Below are 13547 nucleotides of genomic sequence, written 5' to 3'. Positions count from 1 at the left end.
GGCCGAGTGAATATAATAAAGATGACAATACTCCCCAAACTAATCTATTTATTTAGTGCTATACCAATCAGACTCCCAAGAAACTATTTTAATGACCTAGAAAAAAAAAAACAACAACAAAATTCATATGGAAGAATAAAAGGTCGAGAATTGCAAGGGAAATAATGAAAAAAAGTCAGAGGAAGGTGGTATAAGTGTACCTGATCTAAAGCTATATTATATAGCAGCAGTCACCAAAACCATTTGGTATTGGCTAAGAAATAGACTGGTAGATCAGTGGAACAGATTAGATACAAAGGACAAAACAGGGCACATCTATATCAATCTAGTCTTTGACTAACCCAAAGATAGCAACATTAGGAATAAAAATTCATTATTTGGAAAAAACTGTTGGGAAAGCTGGAAATTAGTATGGCAGAAATTAGATATGGATCCACACTTAACACCATATATAAAGATAAGATCAAAATGGCTCCATGATTTAGACATAAAGAATGAGATCATAAATAGTTTAGAGGAACAGAGAATAGTCTACTTCTCAGACCTGTGGAGGAGGAAGGAATTTATGACCAGACAAGAACTAGAGATCATTATTGATCACAAAATAGAAGATTTGGAGTATATCAAACTATAAAGTTTTTGTACAAACAATACTAATGCAAACAAAATTAGAAGGGAAGTAACAAATTGGGAAAATATTTTTAAACTTAAAAGTTCTGACAAAGGTCTCATTTCCAAAATATATAGAGAACTGACCCTAATTTGTAAGAAATCAAACATTCTACAATTGATAAATGGTCAAAGGATATGAACAGACAATTCTCAGATGATGAAATTGAAACTATATCCACTCATATGAAAGAGTGTTCCAAATCACTACTGATCAGAGAAATGCAAATTATTACAACTCTGAGATACCACTACACACCTGTCAGATTGGTTAAGATGATAGGAACAAATAATGATGAATGTTGGAGGGGATGTGGGAAAACTGGGACATTAATAAGTTGTTGGTGGAGTTGTGAAAGAATCCAATCATTCTGGAGAGCAAGCTGGAACTATGCCCAAAAAGTTATCAAAATGTGCATACCCTTTGACCCAGCATTGCTGTTATTGGGCTTATATCCCAAAGAAATACTGAGGAGGGGAAATGGACCTGTATGTGTCAAAATGTTTGTGGCAGCTCTTTTCATAGTGGCTAGAAACTGGAAGATGAATAGATGTCCATTAATTGGAGAATGGTTGGGTAAATTATGGTATATGAAGGTTATGGAATATTACTGCTCTTTAAGAAATGACCAGCAGGAGGAATACAGAGAGGCTTGGAGAGACTTACTTCAACTGATGCTGAGTGAAATGAAGAGAATCAGAAGATCTCTCTTCACTTCAATGTTGTATGAAGATGTATTCTGATGGAAGTGGATATATTCAACATAAAGAAAATCCAACTCCCTTCCAGTTGATCAATGACAATGGACAGAAATAACTACACCCAGGAAGGAACACTTGGAAGTGAATGTAAATTTTTAGCACTACTCTCTATCTACCCAGGTTACTTATACCTTTGGAATCTAATACTTAATGTGCAACATGAAAATGGTATTTACATACATATATTGTATCTAGGTTATATTGTAACATATGTAAAATGTATGGGATTTCCTGTCATCAAGGGGAGGTTGTAGAGGGACGGGGGGATAATTTGGAGAAATGAATACACGTGATAATATTATATATAAAAAATTACTCATGCATTTATACTGTGGGAAAAAATTCTAAATTAAAAAAAAAAAAGAAAACCCAATTAAATGCAAAATTGCAAATTCTGAAAAGAAAAGTGGAAATTAATAACATTGAAAGCAAGAAAACTATTGAAATAAAAAGAAAAACCTAAGGGTTGTTTTTATGAAAAATAAAACAAACAAACAGCATAGATAAACCTTTTATTTATTTGATTAGAAAAAGTAAAGAAGAAAATCAAATTGTTGGTATAAAAAAATGGAAAGGTGAACTTTCCACTACTGAAGGGAAAATTAGAACAATAATTCAGAGCAATTTTGCCCAAGTATATGCCAATAAATCTTATAATCCAAGTGAAATGGATGAATACTTAAAATATAGATTGCCTAGATTAAGAAAAGGAAATAAATTTTAGAAAAAGAAATCAAACAAGCCATTAATCAACTCCCTAAGAAAAAATCTCTAGTTCCAGATGGATTTACATGTGAATTCTACCAAACATTTAAAGAACAGTTAATTCTAATATGTGAAAAATAGAGAAAAATTCCTTTTATGAAATGGATATTATACTAATACTTAAAAAAAAGTCGAGTCAAAACAGAGAAAGAAAATATAAATCAATTTCCTTAATGAATATTGATGCAAAAATCTTAAATAAAACATTAGCAAAGAGATTACAGTAAGTTTTCCACAGGATAATCCACCATGACCTAGTAGCATTTATACTACAAATGTATGGCATTCAATATTAGAAAAACTATTAACATAATTGAGTAAGAAAGAAAAAAATATGATTATATCAATTGATGAAGAAAAAAACAATTGACAAAATCCAACATTCATTCTTATTAAAAATACTAGAGTATAGGAATAAATGGAGTTTTCCTTAAATGTTCAGTAGCATCTGTTTAAAACCATAAGCAATCCTGATATGTAATGAGGATAAATTAGAACCATTCCCAATAAGATTGGAGGTGAGACAGGTTGCACATTATCACCATTACTATTCAACAGTATATTACAAATGTTAGCTTTAGCAATGAGAAGAAAAAATAAATTAAAGGAATTAGAGTGTAATGAGGAAACCAAATTAACATTCTTTGCAGATGATAGTGTGGTTGGATAATCCTAGAAAATAAACCAAAAAAACTACTAGAAACAATTCACAACTTTAAAAAATTGCAGGATACACAATAAAACCACACAAATCCTGAGCATTTTTATACAAAGTCCAACAGCAAAAGATGCAAAAAGAAATTTCATTTAAAATCACTGGAGATAATATAAAATATTTGGGAGTGTACCTGCCAAGGCAAAGTCAGGAATTATATGATCACAACTACAAAACACTTTCCACACAAATAAAGTGAGATCTAATCAATTGGAAAAATATCAAATGCTCATGAGTAGATCAAGAGAATATAACAAAAACAACAATACTACCTAATTACTAATAACTACTTAAATTAATCTACTTATTGGGTACAATAACAATCAGACTCTTAAGAAATTATTTAACATAGCTAGAAAAAATTATAACAGTTAATTTGGAAGAACAAAAGTTAAGAATTTCAAGGGAATTAATACAAAATGCAAATGAAAGTGGCCTAGGTATACCAAACTGAAATTATATTATAAAGTAGAGGTCATCAAACCATTTGGTATTGGCTAAGAAATAAAATAGTCTATTAGTGGAATATGTTAGATTCAGAAGCTTATAATAGTAAAAAACAATAGTTTTTGATATCCCAGTTTCTCAGATAAGAACTCACTAACTGATAAAAATTGCTAGGAAATTTGGAAATAAGTATGGGAGATACTAGGCATGGACCCACCCCTAACACCCAGTACCAAGCTAAGGTTGAAATGGGTTCATGATTTACACATAAAGAGTAATGTTATAAGCAAATTAGAACAACAAAGGACAATTCTCAGATTTGTGGAGATTAGGAATTTGTTGACAAAGAATTCTAGTTTTTCTAATTATCTCAAATATTCTAATTAATTCTAATACTTAGTACATTATGGAATACAAAGTGGATAATTTTTATTATATTACTTTATAATTTTTTGTAAAACAATACTAATACAAACAAGATTAGAAGGAAAGCAACAAACTGGGGAAACATTTTTATATCCAGGGATTCTGATAAAGGCCTCATTTCTAAAATATATAGAGAATTTACTCATAAGAATTCAAGGTATTCTCCAAATTATTAATGGTCAAAGGATATGAACAATTTTCACATGAAGAAATTTTTTTAAATAATTTTTATTATATATTTTTTTATAATATTATCCCTTGTATACATTTTTCCAAATTACCCCCCCTCCCTCTACTCCCTCCCCCGATGACAGGCAATCCCATACATTTTACTTGTGTTACAATATAACCTAGATACAATACATGTGGGTAAATACCATTTTCTTGTTGCACAATAAGCATTAGATTCCGAAGGTACATGTAACCTGGGCAGAAAGATATTAGTGCTAACAATTTACATTCATTCCCCAGTGTTTCTTCTCTGGGTGTAGCTACCTCTGTCCATCATTGATCAACTGGAAGTGAGTTGGCTCTTCTTTATGTTGAAGATTTCCACTTCCATCAGAATATATCCTCATACAGTGTTGTTGTTGAAGTGTACAGTGATCTTCTGGTTCTGCTCATTTCACTCAGCAACAGTTGATGTAAGTCTCTCCAAGCCTCTCTGTATTCCTCCTGCTGGTCATTTCTTACAGAGCAATAATATTCCATAACCTTCATATACCATAATTTACCCAACCATTCTCCAACTGATGGACATCCATTCATCTTCCGGTTTCTAGCTACAACACAAAGAGCTGCCACAAACATTTTGGCACATATATGTCTCTTTCTGCTCTTTAGTATTTCTTTGGGATATAAGCCCAGTAGTAGCACTGCTGGGTCAAAGGGTATGCACAGTTTGATAGTTTTTTGGGCATAGTTCCAAATTGCTCTCCAGAATGGCTGGATTCTTTCACAACTCCACCAGCAATGTATTAGTGTCCCAGTTTTCCCACATCTTCTCCAACATTCATCATTATTTGTTCCTGTCATCTTAGCCAATCTGACAGGTGTGTAGTGGTATCTCAGAGTTGTCTTAATTTGCATTTCTCTAATCAGTAGTGATTTGGAACACTCTTTCATGTGAGTGGATATAGTTTCAATTTCTTCATCTGAGAATTGTCTGTTCATATCCTTTGACCATTTATCAATTGGAGAATGGTTCGGTTTCTTATAAATTAGGGTCAGTTTTCTATATATTTTGGAAATGAGACCTTTGTCAGAACCTTTGTTTTTAAAAATATTTTCCCAATTTGTTACTTCCCTTCTAATCTTGTTTGCATTAGTATTATTTGTACAGAAACTTTTTAGTTTGATGTAATCTAAATCTTCTATTTTGTGATCAATAATGATCTCTAGTTCTCCTCTGGTCATAAATTCCTTCCTCCTCCACAGGTCTGAGAGGTAGACTATCCTCTGTTCCTCTAATCTATTTATTATCTCCCTCTTTATGCCTATATCATGGACCCATTTTGATCTTATCTTGGTATATGGTGTTAAGTATGGATCCATATCTAATTTCTGCCATATTAATTTCCAGTTTTCCCAACAGTTTTTTCCGAATAATGAATTTTTATCCCTAATGTTGGTATCTTTGGGTTTGTCAAAGATTAGATTGCTATAGATGTACCCTTTTTTGTTCTTTGTATCTAATCTGTTCCACTTTATATTTTAAAGTGGCTTGATTTCTCTTCTGAACCGCTGTTTTATAAGCAGTGAAGAGCTAACATCCTGTGTCAGATTCTTCTATGTCAGTTGCTTCTCTGATCCCTGAATTCTCCCCAGCTTGATCAGTGCAGTGTGCTAACACCTAACCATCTGTGCTGGCCTTTTTTCTTCCTCCCCTGGAAATTGACCTTTTCTGTTGAGTCGTGCTTCTAATCCTTGGGGTTTCTATCAGTCCAGCGTTATTTTTGAGGCTGATTTAACTGATTTGTAATGAGGGAAGAAGGGAGCTTAGAGATTGGCATGTATCTTCTCTGCCATCTTGCCTCTGCCCCCCGATGCTAGCATTTCTAATACAATATTGAATAGTAATGGTGATAGTGGGCAACCATGTTTCACTCCTGATCTTACTGGGAAAGATTCCAGTTTATCTCCAGTACATATAATGCTTACTGACGGATTTAAATATATGCTTCTTACTATTTTAAGAAATAGTCCATTTATTCCTATACTCTCAAGTGTTTTTATAGGAATGAGTGCTGGATTTTATCAAATGCTTTTTCTGCATCTATTGAGATGATCATATGGCTTTTGTTAATTTAATTATTAATATGGTAAATTATACTCATATTTTTCTTAAGATTAAACCAGCCCTGCATTGCTGGTATAAATCCTACTTGATCATGGTGTATTATCCTGAGGATGATTTTCTGTAGTCTTTTTGCTAATATCTTATTTAAGATTTTAGCATCAATATTCATTAAGGAAATTGGTGTATAGTTTTCTTTCTCGGTTTTCAATCTACCTATTTTAGGTATCAGCACCATGTCTGTGTCATAAATGGAGTTGGTAGGACTCCTTCATCCCCAATTTTTTCAAATAGTTTATATAGCATTGGGGTTAGTTTTTCTTTAAATGTTTGGTAGAATTCACATGTAAATCCATCAGGCCCTGGGAATTTTTTCCTGGGGAGTTGATTAATAGTTTGTTCTATTTCTTTTTCTGAAATGGGACTGTTTAAGCAGTATATTTCCTCTTCTGTTAATCTGGGAAGCCTATATTTTTGGAGTTAGTCATCCATTTCACTTAGGTTATCAAATTTATTGTCATAAATTTGGGCAAAGTAAATCCTTATTATGCTCCAATTTTCCTCTTCATTGGTGGAAAGTTCCCCCTTTTCATTTTTAAGACTAACAATTTGATTGTCCTCTTTCTTTTTTCTGATCAGATTTATCCAAGGTTTATCTATTTTATTAGTTTTTTCATAAAATCACCTCAGTTTTATTTATTAATTCAATAGTTTTTTTTTACTTTCAATATTATTAATTTCTACTTTTAATTTTAGAATTTCAAATTTAGTATTTGATTAGGGGCTTTTAATTTGGTATTTTTCTAGCTTTTTAAATTGCAAGCCCAATTCATTGATCTCTTTCTCTATTTTATTCAAGTAAGCAGCTAAAGATACAAAATTTCCCCTCATTATCGCTGTAGCTGCATCCCACAATTTTTTGTATGATGTTTCATCATTGTTATTATCTTGAATGAAATTATTGTTTCTGTAATTTGCTGTTTCACCCAATCATTCTTTAAGATGAATTACTTTTTGGCCTATTTACCCTAATTTCCTGTTGAATGTAGTTTTTATTGCATTGTGATCTGAAAATAAAGCATTTACTATTTCAGCTTTCCTGAATTTAATTTTGAGATCTTTATGTCCTAATATATGTCAATTTTTCAATAGGTTACATTGCTGAGAAGAAAGTGTACTCCTTTTTATCATCATTCACTTTTCTCCAAAGGTCTATCATCCCTAGTTTTTCTAATGTTTATTTACCTCTTTAATTTCTTTCTTATTTGTTTTGTGTTTTGATTTATCTAAATCTGATAGGGCAAGGTTGAGATCTCCCATTATTATAGTTTTGCTATTTATTTCTTCTTGCAATTCTCTTAACTTCTCCTTTAGGAAGTTAGATGCTATGCTACTTGGTGCATATATGTTTAGTATTGATATTTGTTCATTATCTATGCATCCTTTAGCAGGATATAGTTTCCTTCCTTATCTCTTTTCATTAGATCAATTTTTGGTTTTGCTTGATCTGAGATAAAGATGGCTAGCCCTGTTTTTGTTTTTGTTTTTTTTTTTTTTTTTTTCAGAAAAAGAGCAGGTTTGCAATCCAGAGGAGACTAATAGCAGATTAGCTGAAGCATAGTAGATTCTGGTCCAGCCTTTTACCTTTATTCTGTCTGTATCTCCCTGCTTTAAATGTGTTTCCTCTAAACAACATATTGTAGTGTTCTGGATTTTGATCCAGTCTGCTATCTGCCTCTGCTTAATGGGATAGTTCATCCCATTCACATTTACAGTTAAAATTACTAATTCTGTATTTCTTGCTATCATATTATCCCCAGATTGTGCTTTTTTCCCCTTGGCCCCCCTGAACCCCTTCCCCAGTATTAAACTTATGGGTCCCACTTATGTCATACAGCCCTCCCTTTTGAGTATCCCTCCCCCCTCATTTTAAATCCCTTCCCTTTTATTGTACTCTTCCCTTATTACTATTTTTCTTTTCCCTTTTCCTCTCCCCCTTTTTAATGAGGTGAGAGAGAATTCTCTGTAAAACAAATATGTCAATTATTTTCTCTTTGAACCAATTATGATGAGAGTGCCATTCACACAGTGTTCCTCCCCTCTCTAAATTTCCTCAGACATCATACTTTTCCTTGCCTCTTCCTGGGATGTAGTTTCTCTCTTTTTATATCCCCTTTTCCTGTTTTTTAACAATATCCCCTTTCCATTTCTAGTTCCCTTTTTTCATATTATATCAGTAAAGTCAAATTATACATGTGGACTTTCTCTATATCCACAACAGAAATACAGTTCTTAAAAGTTCCTTTTACCTTTTTCTGCTTCTCTTGAGTCCTGTACTTGGACATCAAATTTTTTGTTTAGATCTGTTTTTTGTCCTGAGAATCAAATGGAATTCTTCTGTTTAATTACATATCCATCTTCTTCCATGGAGGAAAATGCTAAACTTAGCTGGGTAGTTTATTCTTGGCTGCATTCCAAGTTCTTTTGTCTTTTGGAATATCAGATTCCAGGCCCTTCGATCCTTTAATATGGAGGCAGCCAGATCTTGAATGACCCTTATTGTGGCACCTCGGTATTTGAATTGTTTTTTTCCTGGTTGCTTGCAATATTTTTTCCCTAGTTTGATAGTTCTGAAGTTTGGCCACAATAGTCCATGAAGTTGTTGTTGTTGTTTTTTTTTTTTTTTTTTTTTTTTTTTAGGGTCTTTTTCAGAAAGTGTTTGATGAATTCTTTCAATGCCTATTTTACCTTCTGGTTCTGTTACCTTTGGGCAGTTCTCTTTGATGATTTCCTGTAAAATAGAATCTAGGCTCTTTTTTCTCAATCATAATTTTTGGGAAGTCCAATGATCCTTACATTATCTCTCTTAGATCTATTTTCCAGGTCTTTAGATTTTCCAAGTACATATTTGACATTTGTCTCCTGTTTTTAATTATTTTTTTGGTTTTGCTTTACTGATTCTTATTGTCTCAATGAATCATTCATTTCTATTTGTTCAGTTCTGATTTTTAATGACTTATTTTCTTCATTTGCTTATTTTATACTTCTTTTTGTATATGTCCAAATGAGTTTTAAATGAGTTGTTTTGCTCTATGGAATTTTTTTCCATTTCACTATTTCTTTTCTTTCTTTTTTTTTTTAATGAGTTTTTTTTTAATGAGTTATTTTATTTTTCCAATTCACAAATCCTACTTTCCAGGGATTTTTTAACCTTTTCTAATTCACAAATTTTTTTTCCCTTTATTTCTTGTGAATTATTTTATCTTTTCCAATTCAAATTTCAGGAAGTTACTCTCTTGCAAAGCTTCTCTTTCCTTTCCCCATTTTTCTCCTAACTCTCTTTTGAAATTTTTAATAGTCTCTTCTAGGAGAGTATGTGATGGGGGCCAGGTAACATTCTCCTTCACTGCATTATTTGGAGACTATCTGCTATTAGTCTCCTCTGGATTGCAAACCTGCTCTTTTTCTGTATAGAAGCTATTGATCATTCTCTTCATTTTTTTACTCATTTTTAAAAACCTATAGGGTCTTCCTTCAAGGCAAAGAGTTTACCAGCTTTCTCTGCAGAACTGGGATAGGTATATGGAAGGCAGCTGTCTTGTGAATGGGCTGCAAAGGTAAAAGAGTGCTGTAGGAGAGAGTTTCCCCACACACACACACCAGAAGTAATTCAGAGCTGGTTAGCATGGACCAGGCTGTGGAAGTTCCCAGTGAAGAACCCCTGCTATGTGACCTAGGGAGGGCCCATTGGCTAGAGGCTGAACAGTGCAGTGTCTCTGCACCAGGAAGTACAACCGCTGCTGAGGAAGTTTCACTGCTGTGGAAGTTCCACTGCCTAGCTCGAGCTACCCACTGTGCAGATTAGAGGCTGCCCCAGGCTGTGTCCCCCTGCAATGTAGATTCTTAACTGCCCCAAGGAAAAGACCCATAAACAGAAAGCAGCTGCACAGCCCTGTGGTGATCTGTGCTGAGTCACTTCCGGTTTGGGGTAGCTATAGGCAGACTATAGTTTCTTTTTTAAAAGTGGCTTTGATTTCTCTGATGATTTGCTGTTTTGCAAGCAAAGCAGAGCATCAGCCTATGCCAAAGTCATCTGTCTCTGTAGCTTTACTAACCCCAGAGGCCTCCCTAACCTGATTTGATCTTCACAATATGCAAGCCTATTTCTATCTCTGATCACCACCAGTCTTTTTCCCACTCCTCAGGAAAGACCTTTTCTGACAAAATTCCAAATTCTCTTGTCTGGTAAGTTGTTGTACTTCTAATCTTTGTGGGGTTTACCAGTCAAGCGCTATTTTGAGGCTGAATTAAACAATTGGTAGTGAGAGTAAGAGAGAACTTAGAAAGTCATGTGTGGCTTCACCATCTTGACTGCCCCCTCAACATTGATATTCATTTCTTTATAGCCATCTGAATTAAAGGGAAAGCGCCTAAAGGAAGAAAAATCATAAGACGCTAGTGAGTCAACTATGGGACAGAGCCATTAAATTATTCGGAAAAATCTTCCATGAGTGAGGGAAAGGGGTCTGAAATTGTAAGGGGAGCCAATACTCTGCCTTCAGATTTTACTGTGGCAAAGTGTAGAGTAGCTTTTTATACTCTTCTAAGGAAGAATGGTAAATACTTTTTGCAGTCAGTACAGGAGAGAAAGTGTTCTAGACTGTGGTTCAAAATCAAAGACAATATATTAATAATCCAACAGTCAAGCAGTCTTTGTTCAAAAGTAGAAAAGGATCATCTGAACATAGGAAAAATAATGAGTAGCTATTAAAGAGTATTGTTTTTATATTGTATCATATTATGATATTATTTTACCATAAGGAGAAATGAGTCAATATTCTCAAACCAAAAAAAAAAAAAAAAAAAAAAAAGTCAATGGATTCTTCAGAATTCAAAAGTGAATCACAAAAACTCCAAAATGATTCATAAGAAAACAAATGTTTCTCTATTTATTTATTTTTAACATTCTTTTCTTTTTAAAGATGCATTGTCAGATTCTCCAACTTCCAAGCACCAGTCTCTCACCAATGGATATGCAAACCATACAAAAGCAAATTGAACATGTGAAATCAGGTAAAATATATTTTCATATTAGCCATATTACAAAAAATAGAGTGAGAAAATCATGATTTGGTTTGCATTCAGATTTCATCTCTTGTCTCTCTGGAAATGAATAGCAGTTTTTCATCAAGAATCCTTTGGAAACATCTTAGATCAAAGGATTGATCTGTGGCATCCTTTCAACATTGTTACTGTGCACAATGATCTCCTGGCTTTTCTCTCATTATTTTTTATTAGTTCATATACATTTTGCAAGTTCCCCCTTGAAACCGCTGTGACTCTTGTCATTTCTTATAATACAATTTTATTTAAACAGAATCAGATGCCACAGATGTTTAGCCATTCCCCAATTAATGCTTTGTTTCAATTCTTTCACATCATAGAAAGAATTGTTATAAACATTTTTGTTCCTATAGGTCCTTTTCTTTTTGCTTTGATCTCTTTGGGGATGCAGACATATTGCTACCTCAAAACTATACACAGTTTTATGACCTTTGTGCATAATGTTTTCCAGAATGGTAGACACATTCACTTCTACATCCACAAAGTATTAATGCATACATTTGTCTCCTTCCATTTAGCATTTTTCATTTTTCACAGATATAAAGTGGTACCTCAGATATTTTATAATTTGCATTTTTCTAATCAATAGACATTTAGAGTATTTTTTCATATAACAATAAATAACTTTTATTTTTTCATCTGAAAACTGCCAATTCATATCCTTAGACCTTTTAACCATTGAAGAATGACTAATTGTTTTGTTTTGTTTTTTTCTAATAAAATTGACTCAGCTCTCACTATTTGAGAAATAAGACCTTATTCAGAAAATGTGATGGAAAAATTTTTGTATTATTTTATTATTTATAGTCTTTAAAAATAAGAGTTCCTAATTATGCCTTGTATTAGGTCTATGTTTTATATTTACATTGTCTGAAATCAAAATTGCCATCCTTGTGCTCTTCACTTTAGCTGAAGGAAAATAAACTCTCCTCCAGTTATTTATTTCAATTCTGTCAGGATAGAGAGCTATCCAAATGGGAAGTAATTGGAATGGGGAAAGAGTGGTAAAGGAAGAATAGTACTTTAATTTCTGAAAAGACCATATGTTAAAAGATTGTATACCACCCAGAAATGATGCCATATGATTCTCTAAGGACAGCCAACAACTAGATGGATAAGAGAGACATTGAATCAGCATTAAGATAATGTGATTTCAGCACTGAGTAATGAAGATATTATATGTAGGTCTAAAAATGAGGTCTGAATAGTGGAACACTATTATACTTAAAGGAATTAATTGTACAAAATGATACAAAATCAAGCTTGAATGAGTATACTCCATATTGCATAATATTTAAATTTACAAATAAAATGTTAACTGATATTTTAAAAAGGTAACATAAATTTTGGAAACTTTAATATCTCTAAGAATTTTACAAATCTAACATAATGATAAAAGTATGTAGAATGAGTAAATTCTTGAAGAACTTAAATATGAAGCACATCCCCTGAATGCAAACTTGAAATAATATATAGATGTGTGTTCACAGATTGTTTTTTACAAATATACTCAATAACTATAACACAGATAATTAACAATTTCAAAAAAGAACAAATGCTAATTAGAATATTTATAGATTTAATTGGAATAAAAATGAAATTTTTACATGTAAAATAAGCAAAAGTTGCAGAGATAAATGCAGACTTTATCAACAACAGTTGAATAAGAGATTAGTTGAATAAATAAAGAAACAAGAGATTGAAAGAGGAAAAGACTATAGTGCTCATAAAGAACATTAAAATCTAGTTCTTTTGAAAAGATTAACAAATTATATACCTTTAATCTTATGAAAAAAGGGAGAAATTAAATTCTAGAATATTAATATATAATGGTAGCAGAAAAGAAAATATACTTTTCAGAACTTGCTAGAAAAAACAACTATTTAAAAGATATGAAAGATTTTCTACCACCAATTCTTACTGACTGATATAACATCTACAAAAATGCCTAAGTTATCAAAAAAGTAAAATAGAGAATTTAAGCACCTTGGTCACAGGAAGTATAAGTCACAAATAGATTATCATTAGATTTTGAATTTCTTCAGAGTAGAGACTGTATTTTGTTTTTGTTTTAATTTCACACCATACTTAAAACAAAAATGATGTATAGATATTCATTGGGAAAGTTTTAAAGCATAAAACAGTAATGTATCATCCCCTACAAAGATTGATAGTAATGGGAAGAGAGATAGAAAACCAGAAATATTAATGACTTGATTTCAGGAGTGGAGTATAATTATGAAAAAGACAGGTCACAAGGCAATATCTAATGATTTAGGACACAGATACTTAAAGTTCCAGTTCAAGCACATGTTAAAATATTGAAGAATTTTTTTTTTATTT

The sequence above is a fragment of the Sminthopsis crassicaudata genome, chromosome 1 (assembly GCF_048593235.1).
Source record: "Sminthopsis crassicaudata isolate SCR6 chromosome 1, ASM4859323v1, whole genome shotgun sequence".
Classification (NCBI taxonomy): domain Eukaryota; kingdom Metazoa; phylum Chordata; class Mammalia; order Dasyuromorphia; family Dasyuridae; genus Sminthopsis; species Sminthopsis crassicaudata.
This window is presented reverse-complemented; position numbering follows the sequence as displayed.